This window comes from Mustela putorius, unplaced genomic scaffold (assembly GCF_011764305.1).
Source record: "Mustela putorius furo isolate JIRA1106 unplaced genomic scaffold, ASM1176430v1.1 tig00003834_pilon_pilon_pilon, whole genome shotgun sequence".
Taxonomy (NCBI): Eukaryota; Metazoa; Chordata; class Mammalia; order Carnivora; family Mustelidae; genus Mustela; species Mustela putorius.
In genome coordinates, this window is record NW_025421987.1 from 81,923,099 (window position 1) to 81,948,211 (window position 25,113).

The 25,113-nt window shown below is 37.4% G+C and overlaps 1 long non-coding RNA gene and 1 pseudogene across 1 annotated transcript in view; one reads left to right on the plus strand and one right to left on the minus strand.

Annotated features, from left to right (window-relative positions):
- The window catches only part of LOC106005110, a 70,883-nt gene that overhangs the window by 6,975 nt on the left and 38,795 nt on the right, over positions 1–25,113 (minus strand). The window lies entirely within an intron of this gene.
- LOC106005109 lies at positions 8,286–8,682 on the plus strand (annotated as a pseudogene).

Genomic DNA, 25,113 nt, shown 5'->3' on the forward strand with positions numbered 1-25,113 from the left:
CACCTTCAAACTGCTGTGTTGAAGCAACCTTGAGCTCTGAGCCTTTTTCCTCTGGGCTAGCATCTGGTTGTTTCCCTCCAGAGAGACTGTAATTCATTTCCATCATCCCCATCCTCAAAAGAGGCTGAGATATTTAACTTCAACTTCTTCAACTTAAATCCTACCTCTCAAAAATAAGAACCTTAATTATCACCCAAGTTGGTCTGTTTATATACTGGGCTAATATTGTCAACTCTCCTTGAGATCCCACAGACAAACAGACTAAACCCTTGATATCTACAAGGTATAGGTCTTGGTATCTTGGACAATCTCCAATTTGGAATACTATGCCAGAAAATAATTCTCCCTATAACTTGCACTAATGTATAATTTTATAAGACTCATTATAAGGACAATAATAAAAACAAAACATAAAAACCACATAAAGGGCGTGCCTGAGTGGCTCAGTGGGTTAAAGCCTCTGCCTTCGGCTCAGGTCATGATCCCAGGGTCCTTGTATCAAGCCTTGCATTGTGCTCTCTGCTCAGCGGGGAGCCTGCTTCCTCCTCTCTCTCTCTGCCTGCCTCTCTATTTGTGATCTCTGAGTGTCAAATAAATAAATAAAATCTTCAAAAAAAAAACACATAAAGAAATAATAATACCACCTACCATTGATTAAACATTTTCTCTATGCCAGGTACACTTTATCTGTATTAAATTTTTTAATCTTTGCAAATACTGAATAGTATTCTAAGCTCACATACCACAGCAGTGTCCTTCTTCTCCATAGAAACCACTGACTGTGCAATTAAAATTTGTGTCTTGGAAAAACAACTATACATTATGATATTGACCTTTTAGGAGGTTCACAAATAATTGAGACCATGAATGAATACCAAAGTTGATCAGACTGATAACCTCCCTCATCTTACTTATACCCCCACTTCCATCTTATACCCCTCACTTCCATCTCACAGCAGTATTCCAATAGTTCATCATTTCTTTATGACTGGCCTTAGTTCTCTTTCCACACAATGAGGAAAGGAAATAAAAAAAAAGTGGTAATTCTCTAATTAGAGTGTCCTCTCTCTCTTATACACATACATACATATATGTATATGCATATATTTCATAGGCATATTCAACAATAACCAGGACCAAAATTAGCTGATTTTTATGCTTTGTTATTGGGAAAACTTGACCAATGCCCAGTCAGGATAGCTCCCCTTGAAGCAGGAATTCCTCCTTTATTTCACAATTTCACTTTTCCTCACTGGCCTTATAAATTAAAATGCTTTTGCTTCAAGGACAGTGGGAAGGATATTGTTTTTGTTCATCATTATTTGGAGCCCTTCTTTCCAAATGATCTTCATGTTGAGACCTTACTGACAGGGTATTGGAAGGAGTAGAACCCAACCACCTGACCTCCCCACTAAGGAAACTTCAGAGAGATTTTAGCAATCATGGGTAGAGATGCACTAAATTGGGAGAAAAAAAAGCTTGGATCAGAGATCGTAAAAGTGCAGCCCCTTGGGCCAAATCTGCCTTGTAAATGTGTTTTGTCTGATTCACAGTTTTTGTTTTTCTTTGTTGTCAGCATTTCAAAATTGAGATTTTTTACATAAAGTATGTGGATTACCAGCTTTTATTTAAAAATCAAATGATCAAGGGGCACCTAAGTAGCTTAGTCGGTTAAGCAGACAACTCGATTTTAGCTCACAATATTGAGCTCCACATCTAGTTCCTCACTGAGCATGGAACCTGCTTGGGATTCTCTCTCCCTCTCTCTCTCTGCCCCTCCCTAACCCCACCCCTGGCCAGAAGTAAACTCTCTTAAAAAAAAAAATCAGATGATCTGGCTATACTGAGCCCCTGTTTTCACACATAAATAATCAGCTAGATCTGTGTTTCAGTGACTCTTTCATGTAAGCTGCATGCAACATTCCCTAACACCCTCTTTTATGTTAAAATACATAACCCTTAACTGTTTTTTACCTGGCCTTGGCAGCAGTTGACTTTGTGATCACTGACCAAGCTTCTAATAAACACTATGCTACCAATAAGCTGACTGACCTTCAGCAAGTCATTAAATCTCTTTTGGATTCAATGTGTGTGCTTGACACTGGGAAGGGGAGCTTAGGGCACATGATATCCTCATCTCTAAGAGTACTTCTAACTCTAATATGTATTCTAAAATTTAGAATACTCTTGACAGAAATGGACTTCCTGCTATAACTTCTACTATCAGTGAAATCCTGTCTTGACTATCATTAAACTAAACTTAAAGTAGTCAGTTTATTGAACTGAACACCTGGGGTCTGCAGACTTCAATTAGATTACAGCTGGTATTGTTCATTGTCTATTTAAAGCCTAACAAAGAAAAGAGAAAGGGATATAGTCAGTCTCTTCAATTAAATCTTCCACACAACTGATTTAGAAAGTGATTTTACCCATGATTTACCCAAGCTTTCTGTGTCATAATTACTTCACATTATCTAATTTGGATTTGTTTTCAATCTATTATTTCAAAAAATTAAGTCACTTAAAAAGCACTAATTTTCTTGCTAGTATCTGCCACTTTAGATACACTCAAAAGTGTATTTGCTGGATCAGACTACACACCAAGTGTATACAAAACCACTATCTTCAAGGATCATCAAAAAACCAATGATGATTTTCTAGGAAATAAAATACTAAATACGTGCTGGGAAGCGTATTAATTGTTCTGTCTTCACTTCTCATTACAAAAGGTCATTTTTATTTCTCCAAGTGAGAAGAATTTAATGCCTTGCCACACAAAGTGTAGTTTGTAAATAAGCAGCATCAGCATGCCCTGGGAGCCTGTTAGAAAAGCAAAATCTCAAGCTCTGCCCCAGACCTGCTACATAAGAACCCACAGTTTAGCACAATCCTCAGATGACTCATGTGCAGATTAGTTTGGAAAGTACTGATCTGAACACAGGAAGAGTACTCTTGTTAGAATGGGGAGCCCTGAGTTCTAAGCCTAATACTGTCTCTTATTAGCTGCACTTAATTTTACCTCAGTTTTGTCATCTGCATAGTAAGAGTAAATATTAATTATGTCAGTGGATGCCCCTGATTTTATCTACTTATTACATCTGACAACCATGATACAAAGTCTGTAATAAACACTTCCCAAGTCTAGCTACCATATATATATATATATATATATATATATATGATCACCCCTATAAAAATTCTGACCCTACCTTGAAGTTAAAACTCAAATGTACTTTTACAAATCAACTTTTTACCATGAGCTGAATCAGTTCATTTTGATTACAATATGGAATTATTTTCTTTGATGTTCATCTTAAAGCCTTAAATGAAGATTAAAAGAGAAATGGTTTCCTTCCTCTTCCCTCTCACTTCTCCGCCAACTCATCCCTCCTACAAACACAAATGAAGGTGAGAGGCCTAAAGAGAAAAAAACTGATTGAGCACTGAAGTGATTTTTCAGGATGTCCAAATGAATGTAATTAAATTAAATTTCAAAGCCCTATATGTAGCCCCAAAGGATCATGCTGTTAAATAGTTAAGTGATAAGATAGCAACAAAAAGCAAACTATCGGGGCACCTGGGTGGCACAGTGGGTTAAAGCCTCTGCCTTTCGGCTCTGGTTGTGATCCCAGGGTCCTGGGATCAAGGCCGCATTAGGCTCTCTGCTCAGCCGGGAGCCTGCTTCCTCCTCTGTCTCTCTCTGCCTGCCTCTCTGCCTACTTATGATCTCTATCTGTCAAATAAACAAAATCTCTAAAAAAAAAAAAAAAAAAGCAAACTTATCCACATCACAGATGCAATGTTTGGGTAAAAGCCTTGATCTGTTCAGAGAGAAGGCAGCAAAATAATACCAGAGATTCACTAATCTAAATGAGGAAAATCAAAATACACAACAGTACCAAATGTAACAAAGACTGGGGTGACTGGGTGACTCAGGTCAGCGTCTGCTTTCAGCTCAGGTCATGATCCAGGGTCCTAGGATCGAGCCCTGTGTAGGGCTCCTTGCTCAGTGGGGAGTCTGCTTCTCCTCTCCCACATCCCTGCTTATGTTCCCTCTCTCAGCTCTCTCTTGTCAAATAAATAAACACAATATTTTTATAAATAAATAAATAAATGTGACTAAGACACCATAATGGATACCTCCGAGTTACATGGATAACATATGGGATATAGGGGATGAACAGTCCCAGGCAGCTCCTGAAAAGAACCCTTTGACCAACATGGGACCCCAACTTTTGAACTATGGCCACACCAACAAACTGTAATATTCTATCATATTTGTAATACAAGAGAAATTGTTCTTCCAATTTTGGTTAATAATGGGTTTCTATACAAATAATGATCTTAGATTTCAAAATTTATTTTATAAAATACATTTTAACTTGAACGACTCCCTAGTTAACATTTGCTCATGGAGCTTAAACATGACTAATGTTTTTTCCCCATGCCACTAGAGTAATAGACCCCACTTGCCAAATAGCAGCCTTTCCATCCTCTGGCATCTCCTGGACATTACAAAGTGGTTGGGAATATCTCACATTGGATTTATACAACTTTCTATTTCAACTGCCCTTAAACTCTGGCTCTAAATGTTCCTCCCAAATTGTAACAGAAGATAATATAAGAACATAAAATCAGCCAAAATAAAGAGCTATTTATTGCATACAAAATTGACAAAGTTTTTGAAATGATATGTCTAAGGTTGGTAAGGGTGGGTAAGGTAAAAGAAGCTTCTCACATATTATTCACAGAATGGACTTTTTAGAGACCCATTTGGCCATTTATGGTGAGAATTTTGACACTGCTCATATCATGTGACTTAATATTATCACTCGTAGAAATGTTTAACTCTAAATAAATAATCAAAGATAAGGACAAGTATTTATCTTCAAGGATTTCAGCATTATTTATAAAGCTAGAAAATTGACAATACCCTAATTAACCAAAAGTAGACAAATGGCTCAATCAATTATGGCTCATGCATGTGATATTACACTGCCAATAAAAATCAAAGAATATTTACCACATAAATAAGTGCTACTCACATAACATTTAAAGAATGAGACATTAAAGATTACCACAATTTTATACAGGAAAACAATGTACCTTAAAATGCAAAAGGAAAGATACTAAAAATTTAATAGTGGAACAAGTCCTTGAAGAGTTTACACTTGAGTTGGTAGATATATTGAATTGGTATGTATATTATGTGTACACATAATATACAATAAACAAGTAATATATCAAAGCACAGAAGCTTGACCAACTAATTATTATCTGTGTACAGGAAATATTCTTTTCACTGAATCTGGAAGAATAAGTAGTTTTCCAGATGGAGAACTAGTAGAAAGGCATTCTTAGAGGAAGAAATAACGTATGCAAAACCACTGAGTTGTCCATTCCTGGTATCTAGGTCAAGGGCCAAATGCTCAATTAATGTTTGCTACATAAACTAATGAATGAATTAAAAAGAAACATAATTTCATGTTCTCTGACTTTTTTGTCTCCTATGTTTCAGTCACTAAAAGCTTACAATAACAACATAAGGATACATTACAAACATCCAAATTAACTAATTGTATATCAATTACATCTTAGATTACTTTTTTCTTGCAATTTCTTAATTTCATCAGTAATTTATCAGTAATTTATTGAATAATTAATGTAAGAGGAGTACCCCTCAGAAATTATTTAAACGTATTTACTCTTTACCTTATACTTATGGAACAGGTAACATTTAGACCAAGTGCCCTTTGTCTACTCACCAACTATAAATCGAAAGAAGAATATAATTGAGTTTGGACACATTTTCTTAAAAAAAAAAAAAAAACAAACAAACCTACTACAAGGAGATTGATATAATTTAGGCTTCTTTTAAAAAGATTTGTTTGCTGTTGTTTATTCTTCCTAAAATAATAAAGTGATATGTTGGCAATGTAGATGGCAAAATTGATATTAAAATCCCTGTACAGTTACTAAATTTCTGAGTCATTACTTAACTTTTTCACATCCATAAATACTGAAGTCCATCATCCTTCATCAGCAAGTAGAAGATGGAAGGTTTGGAGGGAAACTTGCTAATGTTTTTCTAATCTAATGATAGTTGACAGAAAAAAATGTCTATAGAAAGGAAAAGCAGAGGGATACAATCCCAACCAAGATTTAATGCATAGATGGAACTTATATTCAAGCAGATATTTATTATTAAAATAATAGTAACTAAAAACCCTTTTCTAGCCATTTTACTTACTGAATAACTCTATAATAGAGTATTATAAATCAGTATATACTATATATTATATATATTATAGCATTAGTACTAGTATTAATTAATATTAGTATTAGCAAAATGTTATAGATAAGGCATAGTGCTCCCACAAGGTATGAAATCTAACAGAAGATCCCCACATAGGGGTGCCTGGGTGACTCAATCAGTTAATCATTCAACTCTTGATTTCAGCTCAGGTCATGTTCTCAGGATTGTGAGATCAATCTCTAAGTTAAGTGTTTGCCTTCAGCTCAGGTCATGATCTCAGTATGGAGTATGCTTGGGATTCTCTCTCTCTGCCCCCCTTCACCCCCCCTCAAATAAATAAATAAAATCTTTAAAAAAAGAAGAAGGTCACCACATATCACCAAGAGCTACCTTCTGAACCTCAATAAGAGTTTATAGAAACAAAGAGCTCTGGCACCAAAGAGTACCTTTTAACTGTGAAATGTACTTTTAATTGTAAAAATGTCAAACTTCTATCCAAAAGAGCAAAGTTGGCCACATCCACACAAAGGGAAAAACCAAATGGATCACTCTTTGCTGTACAAATGGAGGTTTTGCAGTAGAGATGAATGTTGAATAAACCAAGTGATCACATGCATATGGATAGTTACTCATGCAGACTCATGAGACTCTTCACTCTTGAAATCAGCACCATATCAATATTGCAATTCATGATTTAGAGGGGAAAAAATGTCATAGTAAATCAATGTGGCTCATTTAAATTGGTTTTATACTTTTGTTTGTATTTGATTTGCAGGTTTTTTGTTTCATTGTTACATAAGTCTTGGACATTGTTACATAAGTCTTGGACATATTTTAAGGGTATTTTTTAACAATCTTTTTTTTTCCTTCAAGAGAGACTATGGACTCTGAAAAACAATCTGAGGGGTTTGAAGTGGCGGGTGTTGGGAGGTCGGGGTACCAGGTGGTGGGTATTATAGAGGACACGGATTGCATGGAGCACTGGGTGTGGTGAAAAAATAATGATACTGTTATGCTGAAAATAAATAAATTTTTAAAAAATTTTTAAAAAAGAGAGAGATAGAGGGGCACTTGGTGGCTCAGTCAGTTAAGTATCTACCTTTGGCTTAGGTCATGATCCTAGAGTCCCAGGCTCAAGCCCTATGCTGAGCTCCCGCTCGGTGGGGAGTCTGCTTCTCCCTCTCCCTCTGCCCCTCCTCCCACTTGTGTGCTCTCTCTCACCCATTCCTCTCTCAAATAAATACATAAAATCTTTAAAAAAGAGAAAGAGAGAGAGAGATACACGCTTTGATGGAATATAGGGTGCAGCTTTGCTAGGAACTGGCTTATCATTTCACTTCTTGTGCAGATCCACCTATATAGGGTGGAACTGTCACTCTGGCCGGAATGTGCCAGTAGCTATTTCCAATGGCAGTTATGGTGGCCATTACAAGTTGTGAAAGTAGTACTCTGCCCTATGTATCAATCTGTATGAACCTGGTTGAAATAGTTCTACCCTGAGGCAGGAATACAACTCAGATGAATTAAGTTGAACTATGTGAAACTGTCAGTTTTGTAAGTCAAAAAAAGTCAAATATCAGCATTTGCTTATCATGCAACCTAATATATGCTCAAGTTTCTTTTCCTTCAAGGACAGCCTGACATAAATCAGTATGAATGCATCAAAATAAAGACCTCTTAATGGGCAACTAACCTTCTCTGATGTAATCCTGATATTCACCAGTGCCATTTTTTCAAAGTAGAATTAAAAAGTAAAGGCTTTAAGGTACCTGGGCGGCTTAGTCCATTAAGCATTTGCCTTCACTTCAGCTCAGGTCATGATCTCAGGAGCCTGGGATGGAGCCCCGCATTGAGCCCCACATCAGGCTCCATGCTCAGCAGGGAGTCTGCTTCTCCCTCTGCTTTTGCTCATGTTCTCCATCTCTCTCTCAAATAAATAAATAAAATCTTAAAAATAAATAAATAAAGGCTTCTTTGTCTCTTCCTCAGTGATGCCTGTGGAGGCGACAGCCATTTTCTTCTCAGCATCATGGCTACCCTCAGACCTCTCATGAAGCCTGAGATCACTAAAAAGAGGACCAAGAAGTTCAACAGGAACCAGCCAGCCCGATATGTCAAAATTAGGCACAACTGGTGGAAACCCAGAGACACTGACAAGAAGATTCAAGGGTCAGATCTTGATGCCCAACATTGGTTAGAGGAGCAATAAGAAAACAAAGCACATGCTACCCAGTGGCTTCTTGAAGCTCATAGTCCACAACATCAAGGAGGTTAAAGTGCTCCTGATGTGCAACAAATCTTGCCATGCAGAGATTGCTCACAATGTCTCCTCCAAGAATCATAAAACCACTGTGGAAACAGCAGCCCAGCTGGCCATCAGAGTCACAAATCCCAATGCCAGGTTGCAAAGTGAAGAAAATGAATAGACAGAGAGCTTATGTGTATACTGTACTTCTGTTAATAAAGCCATAAAACTATATAAAAAGGCTTTTTTATATATAAAAACAATATAATGAACAAAACAGCTATTGAATACACTTTAATTCAATATCAAAAAGAAAGAAATCCAGAAGAAATATAAAATTATACATTAAAAATGGGACACTGGAGTTTTGAGAAAATGGTAGAATAGGAGGATCCTGAGCTCACCTTGTTTCACAGACACACAAAGATTAAGGCTACATCTATGCAACTAACTCTGAAAACAATCTGATGACTGGCAGAACAGACTTTCCACAGTTACCCATAGAGAAAAGGGCACATGTTAAAGGGCAGGAGGGGGAGAGACCCAGTTGGGAATGAAACCACCCCCCCCACCATGTGACCAATGACAAATGGAAGGGACATCACAAGCATGGAGAAGTGCTAAGGCACCCCTGACACAGGGCACCCCTACTGGGAAGACAATCTCCATAACACCTGGTTTGAAAACCAGTGGGACTCAACTCCTAGAAAGCATGAGGGCAATAGGAAACTGAGTTCCCATCCTTAAAGAGCCAGTATACTAAATAACTTGGCCCAGACACAGCAAAGAAGCAGTAGTTTTAAAATTACCTGGGGTATATGTGAAGAAGATTTCTGAATAATCATAGAACATGTGCAGAAGGGAAAGGGATCTGCAAGACATTTCTCTGCGAACAGAAGTGTTCACAGGCACCATTTCTCTTCTCCTTACCACCCTACTCTCCAACCTAAATGGCCGGAAACATCTGGAAATGAGTGCTAACGCTCTCCATCTTCTTTGCTAGCACTTCATGCCCCATCCTGGCACTCCCCTGAAGACCCAACCTGTCAAATTTACCTGCTTTGGTAGGCTTCTGTCTCCAAATTGACTCCTGCTCTGCTACACCAAGCAGGCAGCCCCAGCCAGAATCAGTGCCAGCCAAAGGTTTAAAAAAAAAAAATCAAAGCTTTTTAATATAAGATCAGGAAAAAGAAAAGGATGTCCACTCTCACCACTTTTATTCAACATAGTACTGGAAGTCCTAGCTGCAGTGACCAGAAAAGGGAAAAAAAGAAAAATCATCTAAACTGGTAAGAAATAAAACCCTCTATTTGCAGATGACATGATACTGCATACAGAAAGCCCAAAAGATTCAGCTTACTTTAGATCTGATAAATGAATTCAGTAAAGTTGCATGATACAAAATATACAGAAATCTGTGGAATTTCTATAGACTAATAATGAAGTAGCAGAAATTAAAGTTAAGAAAGTTAAGATTCCATTTATAACTCCCACCAAAAAAAAATAAAATATCTAGGAATATCTTATACACTAACAATGAAAACACAGAAAGAGAAATTAGAGAATCGATTCCATTTACTATAGCACCAAGAACCGTAAGATACCTGGGAATAAACCTAACCAAAGAGGTAAAGGATCTGTACTCAAGGAACAACAGAACACTCATGAAAGAAATCGAAGAAGACACAAAAAGATGGAAGGCCATTCCATGCTCATGGATCAGAAGAATAAACATAGTTAAAATGTCTACACTGCCTAGAGCAAACTATACTTTTAATGCCATTCTGATCAAAATTCCACCGGTATTTTTCAAGGAGCTGGAGCAAACAATCCTAAAATTTGTATGGAATCAGAGGAGACCCTGAATTAGTAACGAAATGTTGAAAAACAAAAACAAAACTGGGAGCATCACGTTGCCTGATTTCAAGCTTTATTACAAAGCTGTGATCACCAAGACAGCATGGTACTGGCATAAAAACAAACACATAGACCAGTGGAACAGAGTAGAGAGCCCAGATATGGGCCCTCAACTCTATGGTCAAATAATCTTCAACAAAGCAGGAAAAAATATACAGTGGAAAAAAGACAGCCTCTTCAATAAAGGGTGCTGGGAAAATTAGAGAGTTATATGTAGAAGAATAAAACTCGATCATTCTCAAAATGGGTAAAAGACCTCAACATGAGGCAGAAATCCATCAGAAACATAGAGGAGAACAGAGTCAGTAACCTCTTCGATATCAGTCACAGCAACTTCTTTCAAGGTATATCTCCAAAGGCAAAGGAAACAAAAGCAAAAATAAATTGTGGGGACTTCATCAAGATCAAAAGCTTCTGCACAGCAAAGGAAACAGTCAACAAAACAAAGAGGCAACCCACAGAATGGGAGAAAATATTTGCAAATGACAGTACAGACAAAAGGCTGATATCCAGGATCTATAAAGAACTTCTCGGGTGCGCCTGGGTGGCTCAGCGGGTTAAAGCCTCTGCCTTCAGCTCAGGTCATGATCCCAGGGTCTTGGGATCAAGCCCCACATCGGGCTCTCTGCTCGGCAGGGAGCCTGTTTCCTCCTCTCTCTCTGCCTGTCTCTCTGCCTACTTGTGATTTCTGTCTGTCAAATAAATAAAATAAAATCTTTAAAAAAAAAATAAAAAAAAAGAACTTCTCAAACTCCACATGCAAAAAACAGATAATCATGTCAAAAAATGGGCAGAAGACATGAACAGACATTTCTCCAATGAAGACATACAAATGGCTATCAGACACATGAAAAAATGTTCATCATCACTAGCCATCAGGGAGATTCAAATCACAACCATATTGAGATACCACCTTACACCAGTTAGCATGGCCAAAATTAACAAGACAGGAAACAACATGTGTTGGAGAGGATGTGGAAAAAGGGGAATCCTATTACACTCTTGGTGGGAATGCAAGTTGGTGCAGCCACTTTGGAAAACAGTGTGGAGATTTCTTAAGAAATTAAAAATAGAGCTTCCCTATGACCTTGCAATTGCACTACTGGGTATTTACCCCAAAGATACAAATGTAGTGAAAAGAAGGGCCAATGTTCATAGCAACAATGGCCATAGTCGCCAAACTGTGGAAAGAACCAAGATGTCCTTCAATGGACAAATGGATAAGGAAGATGTGGTCCATTGGAGTATTATGCCTCCATCAGAAAGGATGAATACCCAACTTTTGTATCAACATGGACGGGACTAGAAGAGATTATGCTCAGTGAAGTAAGTCAAGCAGAGAGAGTCAATTATCATATGGTTTCACTTATTTGTGGAGTATAAGAAATAACACGGAGGACATGGGGAGATGGAGAGGAGAAGGGAGTTGAGGGAAATTGGAGGAGAAGATAAACCATGAGGGACTATGGACTCTGAAAAACAATCTGAGGGTTTTGAAGGAGCAGTGGGGGCAGGGGGAGTTGGGTGAGCCTGGTGGTGGGTATTATGGAGGCACATTTTGCATGGAGCACTGGGTGTGGTGTGTAAACAATGAATTCTGGTACACTGAAAAGAAATTTAAAAAAAAATTTTAAATCTAGGAATAAATTTTATCAAGGGAGTGAAAGACCTACACTCTAAAAATATAAAATCATACACTCATGAAGAAACTGAACAAAAATGAAAAGATTACCAGCTCATGGACTGGAAGAACAAATACCATTTAAATACCATTAAAATGACAACCTAAAGCAAGATTCAATAAAATTCCTATCAAAATACCAACAGCATTTTTCACAAAACTAGAACAAACAATCCTAAAATTTGTATGGAACAAAAGACTCTGAATAGCCAAAGCAATCCTGAGAAAGAATAACAAAGCTGGGGGTATCACATTGCAGATTTTAAGATTTTAATGGGAGTCTCCTTGGATCTGCCTCTTGTGGCGTACCTGCTCCCAGAGCAGTGGCCGGACTGTGCCTTGGATGACAGTTTAAGGTAATCCTGATCTGAGACTCCCCTACCTCCTCTGGGAGGAGCAATACAACAGGAATCTGCTGGGTTTGGAGACTCCAAACAGGGCTGTGCACCAGAGATAGAAATGCTCAGTCACAGGCCAGGTGAGCACAGAGTGCAGCCAGAGACCAGGGAGATGGGAGGGATTGACTGCTTTTCTCTTAGGGCACCCTGAGGAATGGGACTCTGAGCTCTCAGCTCCTCCAGGCTGGAGGCGATTTTAAGCCCAAAGATACTTCCAGATTTAAATTGAGTGGGTGGAAAATAGTTCACCATGCTAACGAACATCAAAAGAAAGCTGGGGTGGCAATCCTTATATCAGATAAATTAGATTTTAAGCCAAAGACTACAATAAGAGATGAAGGAGGACACTATGTCATACTTAAATGGTCTGTCTAACAAGAAGAGCTAACAATTTTAAATATCTATGCCCTTAAAATGGGAGCAGCCAATTATATAAACCAATTGATAACAAATCAAGGGAACAAAATGACAATAATACAATTAGAGTAGGGAAGTTTAACACTCCCCTCACTGAAATGGACAGATCATCAAAGCAAAAGATCAACAAAGAAACAAAGGCCTTAAATGGCATACTGGACCAGATGGACATCACAGATATATTCAGAATATTCCAACCCAAACAACAGAATACATATTCCTCCCTAGTACACATAGAATATTCTCCAGAATAGAGTATATTCTGGGTCACAGTTCAGGTCTCAACCGGTACTAAAAGATTGGGACCATTCCTTGCATATTTTCAGACCACAATGCTCTAAAGCTAGAACTCAATCACAAAAGGAAAGTTGGAAAGAGCTCAAATACGTGGAGGCTAAAGAGCATCGTACTAAAGAATGAATGGGTCAACCAGGAAATTAAAGAATTTTGAAAATTCATGGAAACAAATGATAATGAAAACACAACTGGTCAAAATCTTCAAGATGCAGCAAAGGCAGTCCTATAAGTAAATAGCAATACATAGCAATACAAGCCTTTCTCAAGAAACAAGAAAGGTCTCAAGTACACAACCTAACCCTACACTTAAAGGAGCTGGAGAAAGAACAGCAAAGAAAGCCTAAACACAGCAGGAGAAGAGAAATCATAAAGATCACAGCAGAAATCAAAGAAATAGAAACCAAAAGAACAATGGAACAGATCAACAAAACTAGGAGCTGATGCTTTGAAAGAATTAATAAGATTGATAAAACCTTGGCCATATTTATCAAAAAGAACAAAGGACCCAAATAAATCATGAATGAAAGAGGAGAGGTCACGACCAACACCAAAGAAATACAAACAGTTATAAGAACATATTATGAGCGCCTATACACCAGCAAATTTGACAATCTGGAAGAAGTGGATGCATTCCTAGAGACATATAAACTACCACAACTGAACTGGAATGAAATAGAAAACCGGAACTGTCCCATAACCAGTAAGGAGATTGAAGCAGTCATCAAAAATCTCCCAACAAACAAGAGCCCAGGGACAGACGGCTTCCCAGGGGAATTTTACCAAGCACTGAAAGAAAAATTAATTCCTATTCTCATGAAACTGTTCCAAAAAAATAGAAATGAAAGGAAAAGTTCCAAACTCATTTTATGAGGCCAGCATCAACACCGGACAAAGAACCTATCAAGAATTACAGACCAATATCCTTGATAAACACAGATGCAAAAATCCTCACCAAAATACCAGCCAATAGGATCCAACAGTACATTAGAAGGATTATTCACCACGACCAAGTGAGACTTATTCCTGGGCTGCAAGGTTGGTTCAACATACACAAATCAATCAGTGTGATACAATACTTTAGTAAAAGACAGAACAAGAACCAAATGAGACTCTCAATAGACGCTGGAAAAGCATTTGACAAAGTACAGCATCCTTTCTTGATCAAAACTCTTCACAGTGTAGGGATAGAGGGTACATACCTCAACACCATCAAAGTTATCTATGACAAACCCACAGCAAATATCATTCTCAATGGGGAAAAACTGAGAGCTTTCCACTTAGGTCAGGAACACGGCAGGGATGTCCACTATCACCATTGTTATTCAACATAGTACTAGAAGTCCTAGCCTCAGCAATCAAACAACAAAAAGAAATAAAAGGCATCCAAATCAGCAAAGAAGTCAAACTCTCACTCTTTGCAGATGATATGATGATACTTTATGTGGAAAACCCAAAAGACTCCACTCCAAAACTGCTAGAACTCATACAGGAATTCAGTAAAGTGTCAGGATATAAAATCAATGCACAGAAATCAGTGGCATTTCTATACACCAACAGCAAGAGAGAAGAAAGAGAAATTAAGGAGTCAATCCCATTTGCAAGTGCACCCAAAACAGAAGATACCTTGGAATGAATGTAATCAAAGAGGCCAAGAATCTGTACTCAGAAAACTGTAAAGTACTCATGAAAGAAATTGAGGAAGACACAAAGAAATGGAAAAACATTCCATGCTCATGGATTGGAAGAACAAATGTGAAAATGTCTATGCTAGCTAGAATTATCTACACATTGAATGTAATCCCTATCAAAATACCATCCATTTTTTTTCAAAGAAATGGGACAAATAATCCTAAAATTTATATGGAACCAGAAAGCACCCCAAATAGCCAAAGGAATGTTGAAAAAGAAAGTCAAAGTTTGTGGCATCACAATTCCAGACTTCAAGTTCTATTACAAAGCTGTAATCATCATGACACTATAGTACTAGCACAAAAACAGACACATAGATCAATGGAACAATAGAGAGAGCCCCAAAATGGACCCCCAACTCTATGGTCAACTAATCTTCAATAAAGCAGGAAAGAATGTGAATGGAAAAGACAGTCTCTTCAACAAATGGTGTTGGGAAAACTGGACAGCCACATGCAGAAGAATGAAACTGGACTACTTCCTTACACTACACACAAAAATAGTCTCAAAATGGATGAAAGACCTCAATGTGAGACAGGAATCCATCAAAATCCTTGAGGAGAACACAGGCAGCAACCTCTTCAACCTCATCCACAGCAACTTCTTCCTAGAAACATTGCCAAAGGCAAGGGAAGCAAGGGCAAAAATGAACTACTGGAACCTCATCGATATCAAAAGCTTTTGCACAGCAAAGGAAACACAATGGAATACTATGCAGCCATCAAAAGAAATGAAATCTTGCCATTTGCGACAACATGGATGGAACTAGAGCGTGTCATGCTTAGCGAAATAAGTCAAGCAGAGAAAGACAACTATCATATGATCTCCCTGATATGAGGAAGTGGTGATGCAACATGGGGGCTTAAGTGGGTAGGAGAAGAATCAATGAAACAAGATGGGATTGGGAGGGAGACAAACCATAAGTGACTCTTAATATCACAAAACAAACTGAGGGTTGTTGGGGGGAGGGGGTTTGGGAGAAGGGGGTGGGATTATGGACATTGGGGAGGGTATGTGCTTTGGTGAGTGCTGTGAAGTGTGTAAACCTGGTGATTCACAAACCTGTACCCCTGGGGATAAAAATATATGTTTATAAAAAATAAAAAATTTTAAAAAAAAGGAAACAGTCAACAAAACCAAAAGACAACTGACAGAATGGGAGAAGATATTTGCAAAGACATATCAGATAAAGGGCTAGTATCCAAAATCTATAAATGATTTATCAAACTCAACACCCAAAGGACAAATAATCCAATCAAAAAGTGGGCAGAAGACATGAACAGATGTTTCTGCAAAGAATACATCCAAATGGTCAAGAGACACCTGAAAAGATGCTCAACATCACTCAGCATCAGGGAAATACAAATCAAAAGCACAATGAGATGCCACCTCACACCAGTCAGAATGGCTAAAATTAACAAGTCAGGATAGGACAGATGTTGGCCAGGATGTGGAGAAAGAGGTACCCTCCTACGCTGTTAGTGGGAATGCAAGCTAGTGCAGCCACTCTGAAAAACAGTATGGAGGTTCTTCAAAAAGTTGAAAATAGAGCTACCCTATGACCCAGCAATTGCACTACTGAATATTTACCCTAAAGATTCAAATGTAGTGATCCAAAGAGGCATGTGCACCCGAATGTTTATACCAGCAATGTCTACAATAGTCTACAACTATGGAAAGAATCTAGATGTCCATCAACAAATGAATGGATAAAGAAGATGTGGTGTGTATACACACACACACACATACACACACAGGAATACTATGCAGCCATCAGAAGAAATCTTGCCATTTGCAACGATGTGGATGGAACTAGAGGGTATTATGCTGAGCAAAGTAAGTCAATCAGAAAAAGACAATTATCATATGATCTCTCTGATATGAGGAATTTGAGAAGCAGAGCAGGGTGTTGTGGGGGGAGGGAAAGAAAAAGTAAAACAAGATGAGATCAGGAGGGAGACAAACCATAAGAGATTCTTAATCTCATGAAACAAACTGAGGGTTGCTGGGGGGTGTCGGGGTAGGGAGAGGGTGGTTGGGTTATGGACATTGGAGAGAGTGTGTGTTATGATGTTTGCTGTGAAATGTGTAAGGCTGATGACTCACAGACCTGTACCCCTGTGGAAAATAATATATTATATGTTAATAAAAATAATTTTAGTTCCAGTTATAAAATAAATATAAGTCATGGAGATGAAAATTACAGCACAGAGAATATAGTCAATAATATTGTATGTTGGCACTAACTGCCCCTATTATGGCGAGCACTGAGTAATGTACAGAATTGTTTAATCAATATGTTATCCATCTGAAACAAATACACGAATATATGTTAGTTATACTTTAATAATTTTCAAAGTAATAAATAAATAAAAGTGGGACACTGACTTGAACTTCTTGGCCACTGATTAGGGAGCCCTTCTCTTTAGGTCAGAAATTAGTCAATCTTTTTTTGTGTAAAGTAGTGCAGGAAAATTTCAAAACTCCCAAAAAGACATCAGTCAGTATAGTTTTTCAAAAAAGTTCTTTTTATCTTCTAATCAAAACAATATTAAGAAAGAATTAATTATTATACCCTCAGTATTTTCTCAGCCTTTTTTGGTGAGGCACCTTTTCTTTTATTATTTCAAATTTCCTAATAGTGATGAATTCCTACCCACATCTAACTGTAGGAAAAGAGGATGAATAAAGCTTTGTCCCATTATTGCTTCATTTGAGCTGAGGTGATCTGCTTCCCTGTTTCACATCAAACATGATTGTTAGTGACAATATCCAAATGTAACTTTTCTGGTCCCATTTGGGGCACTGAAATGCATATTCCACTTTCTCCCAACAAATATTTCAAAATAGAAAGCATGACAAAATCCTATGTTATATATAGGGCAAGAGATGAAGAAATCTGAGGAACACATCAAGTCCGTGTTACCTTTCCTGTTTAATGTTCAAAACCTATCTCTTGAGAAGGATATACCCCAAATCTTGTGTATAGTAGCTCCATATCCATTTGGTCCCCAAATAAAGGAGCAGCCCCTTGACAAACAGCCAATAAAGCCTGGCCTCAGAAACATGATATTCTATGACTTCTCTGGCATGACACCAAAGAGCTGAGGTTAAGAAAAAGGATATGTATTCACAGAAAAAAAAAATGTGATATGTTGAATCTATGAAAAAGAACTGAGTAAAATTATAATAAATGATAAAATATTCCTGAAGTTCTGTGATAGTAAAGTTATTCACTTGTTTATTCATTCAATAAATGTTTACAAGAATCTATTATATGTAAGGTATTATATTGATACAAATAATTAACATTGCTATTTCAGGTTATCACACTGATATTTTATGTACCTTATCTCAAAATTGTTATGAATTAGGTAATATTATCATCCCAATTCTCCAGAAGAAAAATTTAAAGTTATAAAGATTAAATAACTTGCTCAAGATCATAAGTGGCAGTGATGGAATTTGAATTTTTTATCTATTTTCTTTTTACCATTAGAACCACGTAAGAACATTTGAAGATTGAAGGACTATAAATATTCAGAGTACCTACCAATACAAAAATCAATACTATGTTTAAGTAAATATGAATCATTTTGAAGTTAGCCACCTAAATTTCATTTGGGGTCAAAAGCATAAATATTGAAATACTTTTTCAGTTGACAGTAATGTTTCCCAATCTCCTTTGTAGCACTTGCCAACAGCCAACATGAAGATGAATTTTATAGGGGTAACTGAAAAATTATTATTTTGTTGGCAGTGTGGAAATTTCCTGCTGGTTCCCTGTGGCAGTGGATTTGCCCTTCAAATCTAAAAAGCCTAGTCTGGGGGTGCCTAGGTGGCTTAATGGGTTAAACCTCTGCCTTCGGCTCAGGTCATGATCTCAGGGTCCTGGGATCTAGCCCCGCACTGGGCTCTCTGCTCAGCATGGAGCCTGCTTCCCTCTCTCTCTCTCTACCTGCCTCTCTGCCTACTTGTGATCTCTCTCTGTCAAATAAATAAAATCTTTAAAAAAAATTTTTTAAATAAATAAATAAAAAGCCTAGTCTGCAGAATGCCCAACACTGAGCTCTTCCCTATGTATTTGCCAAACAATAACCAGGAGTGGCAGCTACCCAATTCTTCTATTTTGACTTACATGTTAGTGGACTATACCATGATTATTTCATAGAGAACATGTGATTATTATTTTATGTATATAATAAACTCTTACTGAGTATCTATTAATGCAATCTATATGACAGGGATTTGTGTTCATTTTCTTTTTCTTTTTTTTTAACTAGCAAAATAAGTTTATTCAGGAATACCAGAGAATTGAATTTGGGACATGCAAGATATGGCAAAACCATAGAGAAGTTCAACAAAGGAGAAGAATATTATTTCATGAAGGAGGAAGTTCATTTATTTTAAAATAGTCCCATATAACCAAAGAAAATGTAACAAATAATAATTTGCAAATCTACATCCTAGCACATTTAGGATCATTTCTAATACTCAATTTGCATACATGCTCTATGGAAGACATGTTGAAAAGAATCTGTAACTACTTCCCAGTGCTCTAAATATCTCAGATCTTATCAGAAATAATATGTGCCTTTTTCACTATCTACCCCAAGCCTCATGTATATGCTTTGCATAGCTATTTTATACTAAAATAGTAAGTTTGTTGAATAAATGAGCTCTATATCTTTTCAAATCCTCTGACAGCATCCTTTTAAAAAAATAATAGTAGCCTGTGGGTCAGAGGCTGTGGCTCTAGTCCTGACAATATGTTGAACCACCATCTGACTTTAAACGAGCCATAGTAACAGACTGCTTCCATGAGACTCAGTGGAACAAAATGGGTGGCTTAAGTGTTAAAGAATGGTACCAGATGCTCCTTGGTATAGCACTAATGGCTTTCAGCTCATTTCTGAAAGAATGAGCCATGTAGATGAGGCCCTCCATCAGAGAGCACATGATGAACAAGCAGCCTTTTGGAGGTGACACTGGGAAATACTAGTGAGTGGTCCAAACCCTGAAGACCTAGAAACTATGGGGAAGATGACAAACTTTGGACCCTGCTGTCAGAATGGGCTCAGGAGTTCTAGCAAGAACGGCACAGTCCAAGGACTAGATGGCCCACCTAGTGGGCCCACTAGTGTCCCCTAGAGGGTTAACTCTAGGAGATAAAACTGACACTGGGCAATAAAAAGAAATATAATCATCAAAGTGTAACAGGTATCCTGGAAAGCCAAATAGGTGGATGGTATCTTCCAGAAGAAGTAACCAGTTTGGCCCCCCCTTACAGATAAAGCATGTTTAGAGAGAGTCTGACAGCAACCTACTTTCTGGAAGTCTGCAAGCAAGTGAAGTTTGCAGGTGGGGTTTGGGAGAAGAACTGTAGAGGCAGTAACTACGAATGGCACACAAGGTCAAGGCAGGACTCACCAAGGTTGGACTAATGTCTGACAGTCACAAAATTTCCCAGGGAGAGCTCTTAAAATCACCCTGCTACTCACTCCTTATACCAGTACTCACAGTCTGTGAAACTGACAACTGCTTTATGCAGGGAAAGTCTATTTATTTAATTCTATTTTTAACGTTTCCCTCAACTCCTGAGCTACCTACAGCCAATAGTTTTCAAATGGTTCTATGGATGACTCCTTTGACTAAGACTCAATGAAGACAATTAAAAATGGGTACATGATCACTTAGATCCTACATTATTCGGGATACTGGGATCATCATAGATCCCAAGATCACTGATGCCCCTCTTCTCACTATACATGCAAAGAACTACAGTGCAGGGAGGTTGAGTGACTTTTTTTTACATAGGCCAACTAGTTAGAGGGAGCATTTGGCCTAGAATCCATATCATGAACATGAACATGCCTAGGTCAGCACTTTTGTCACTGCACAGTACTGGTCCTATTATAATGAACACAGGAAACAGTAAAAAGGAAACTGTTTACTGTTTCCTGTCTTACACAAGACTTCATGAAGTAATATTCTTATCAGAGTATATTTCCCAAATAGCTTGCTTACTAAATCTCTCTTACTAAAGTAAATGTTTTATTTGTTGGACTTCTGAGTCTTGCCTTTCACTACTAAAAACAAACCAAAATTGTAGTGTCCAGTGGGTTTATACTTTTCTGACCATATAGGACTCAAAAACTATCAAATGCAATTTATGTATGGTAACCACTGTTAATAATCAATGACAATACAAAAATCATTAAATGGCTTAATTGATGGGATATTAAATCTTAGAGGGCAGGAGAAACTAAGAAATTCACATTAACGTAAGGACAGAGATCTAAAAATGCAGTGAAAATTATCAAAGGAGGCATTCCAGCTTTGCCACTAATTAATTCTGTAACTTCAGTGAACTCATTTAACCCCAGGTTAAAAATCAAATAATTCTTGATTTTTGCCTTTCACTCCACAACCTATCAGCAAGTCCTCTTAGGTCTGTCATTAAAACAAAGCCAGAATCTAACCATTTCTCACTACTCTAATGCTTTTCACATGATGCATCTTCATCCACATCCTCACCTGAAATATTGCAATTATCTCCTAATTGGCATCCTTTACTTTTAAATTTACCCTTTCACAGTCTAAACTCCACATGTGAGTAATCATTTTTAAAACATGAAACAGATCACATGAGCCTTCTACTTAAAACCTTCCTATGGCTTCCCATCATATTTAGAATGAAATTTAAACTCCTTACTAAGGCCTAACTTCACATGATCGGGCCCCAACTACCTCTCCCATCTCATCTTTCCCCGCCCTCCCCAACTTACTTCACTAACTTTCTGCCTGTTCCTCAAATATGCAAACTCATTCCTACCCAGACCCTATTCACTGGTATTTCCCTTTGCCTGGAATGCTCTTCCCAAAGACATTTATATGATTGGCATCTTCACATCATTCAAATCCGTGACTAACTGTATCTTCCACAAAGAGCAACACCTGACCACCCTATCTAAAACAACCCAACCTTTCATACCCTCCTCTGCATTTCTCCTCACAGCATTTGCCATCGCCCCAAATCACATTTGTAATTTAGCTGATGATAACCTTTTTGAGGGCAGAGACTTACGGTGTCTTGTTAACTAATTTATCTTCAGTGCCTAGACAGTACCAGCTATAATAGTAAATGTTCAATAAATATTAAACCAAATGAATTATCCTACAAGCTCCATCATTTTACGACACTGTGATACTCACAGGATCAGTAGAGTAGACTGACAGGCAGACTCTGTCAGATTCTGAATAGACTGGTAACTTCACCACCCATCTATCTTCGGGCACATTGCTTGGATTTGCTGCCCATAATGGCACTTTCCTTTCCAAATGCAGGTAGATGCTCCTATATGCCCTCTATGATGCTGCTTTTGTCCTCTATCCTCCTCTCCCCAGGATGGTCAGAGAAGATTTTCACTGTGTTTTTTTTTTCCTTTGAGATGGGTATACTTCCTCAGGTACTTGTTATACATTTTGCTATCTCAGTAAAACTTCCTGAAGTCTTAGAACTTCTGTGATGATGTTCTGTATTTTTTTCCTACCAAAATATAACTGTTATATATTTGCTGGGTGAGAGTTAACTCATTATCATTAAATGCTAAAATATTTACTGCATTAAAATTCCATGCCATGTGAAGACATAGAAATGAAAGCTGCCTCCTGCTTCTGCTCTTGACAATCTCTGTAAATTTTCTAGACTGCCCTGAGAATTCTTTTTTTTTGTCATGTGACTTGCTCAACAATCTTTTGTGCTCCAAATATTGTTTATTTATCATTACAAATGATAAGTTTCTGGCTAAGACTGATGTTTGTCAGCTCAGATGGAAACGTTGGAATAATTAATATCATTTATTTTTAAAAAACTATAGTTAGGTGGCATGCAGAATGTATTAAAAGGAAAAGCTGCAGCTTCCTGGAACCTGATTTCCTCATTATGAGAGATCAAAGAGGTCAAAGATAGCTAATACACAAAGCTGAAAAAGAAGCCCTTGTTTCTAGTGATAGTTCAAGAAAGTGTCTTAGAAGATCCCATTCACATGTTCCAAAAGCGTTAATTCTCACTTAAACATCTATGGAAGCAACAACTACCCAGTGATTTAAAAGACCATAAAACAGATACAGCCCATTTTCTTTCCATTAAATATCCCACTGCAAATTCTACAATTTCACTTTCATATGTTCAAGAAACAATAAAACTAAAAATTTCTAAACTGGCTGATTCCTCAGTTCAACCATAGAAGCTGAAACAAGTTAGTTCTTTCTTGATATCCAAAATAATATTAAGAGCAACAATCTTTTTCTATGTGCTTACAAGAACTGTGAATTTAATTCTCTAAAAAAGATATGAAGTCGTGCCCTCTGCAAACCTTCTACTGAGATTAGATCTACACATTTTAAATTCTATTTGGACAATAGACTACAGTTTCCGTGCCTCTGTCATTAAAATCAACCCAATGTAAACTGTAATCACAATGAACCAAGGAATTAAGGTGAGATACTTAGTAATTCATACAAAAGACAAGTTAGATTCCCTGCTGTCGGCTTCAAAGGTTATAGGTAATAAACTAAAAACTACAAGCAAATTGAGACAAAGGAAGAGAATATAACTCTTAAATTTGACTTAGGTCATTGGATCACTTTATCATATCTCTCCCAGATGACAAAATAGAGACTTGAAATGTTGATATCCTAACCAGACACAATATTAAAAATATTTTACAACAATCTTGATACCAGTACTGACCTAGTAAAACAGACTCGAACTTCACAAAGAGCAATTACAGCCCTTTTGGTCTTTGAGGACCCTTTTGTGGCAGGCATCAACCATTTAGTGGCTGATTTAGGGGAAGTCTCGTGGGTTCTGTAGGAAGGTCTAGGGCCAATGCAGTGAGGATGATGATAGGGCCACTCAAAATGTTTGTAGTAGAAGCTCTTTACCAACCAGTAAAATATTATTTCAGTACTTTAACACCTGGAAGAGCCATACCATGAATGCCAAGTGAACATTACCCTTTGCACTGTCATGAGTTTTGAGTGACTGCAGAAAGGAGAAAGGAAGGGAAGGGAGGAGCAATGAACATATCAGTCCCTCTAAAATATTTTTTTTTACTTTGCTATTTCTCCTCCCTTAGTGAGATCCTACTCATCCAACAGAATTCAAATGTCATTTATAAAGTCAAATTCCTCGCTCCCAACACAAATTCCCCACTTGCCTTGTTTTCATTCTCCCCTCACTGTAATCCTATGTGTATATTTGTTCAATAGTTATTTGTTTAATGTCTCCTTCTCTCTTTAGACTCTAGGTCCCAAGAGATCTTAAGACTTGTTCTTTGGCTCACCATTTTCTAACAAACAGAAAAAAATACTTGATGCACATTAAATATTTTTTGAATAAACAACAGCAATGTTTAAAATGCTACATACCATATAAGGTAAAATGAAACAGCAATTATCAATAGTTGCCTCACAGTGAAGGAGAAAATCATGCATGTAAAAAAAAAGAAGATAATAATTATAATATCTAACATTAATCAAGTTCTTACTAAAAATATTCAGTGTGCTAAAGTGTTTCAAATACTAACTTATTTAATTTTCCCAAAACCCTATGAGGTAAGCACTATTTTCAATGTCCCCATTTTGTAGATGAGGGAATTAAGGCTTAGAGGAATAAACTGTTAAAATTCCAGAGATAGTCAGTGATAGAACAAGGATCTGAAGCCAGGCCTATTGAGCACCAGAAGCTGAGTTCAGTCTCCACATATTCTGCTTCTTCATGTTTAATCCATCTCACATATGCCCCCTTCCTTTGGAGTGGATGAGCTGGCAGACATTTTGTACTTCTATACAGATTGGATTAAGTATGCATAAGAACCAAAGCAATACATTATAAGAGGAAAGATAACAAGGAAAAAAACTGCTGCAGATATATTCTGGTATCTATTCACTGAGCAGATGGTGTACTTCTGAGAAATACCGGGATATATGAAAGAAAACATTAGGCAACTGATGTTTATGTGGGTGTGGATTTCTGGCTACAGCAGATGCCTGTTGCTTCCTGACATCTGCCATATTCCACTCTAAGTACCAAAAAAACATACAGCTGACAAAGTTGCATAGATTGTAGCTTTGCATGTTAGTAAGTTGTACTTACTGGTCTTATAAGGCATCATCCAACCAAGAAGTCAAAAGCTAAAATTGATCT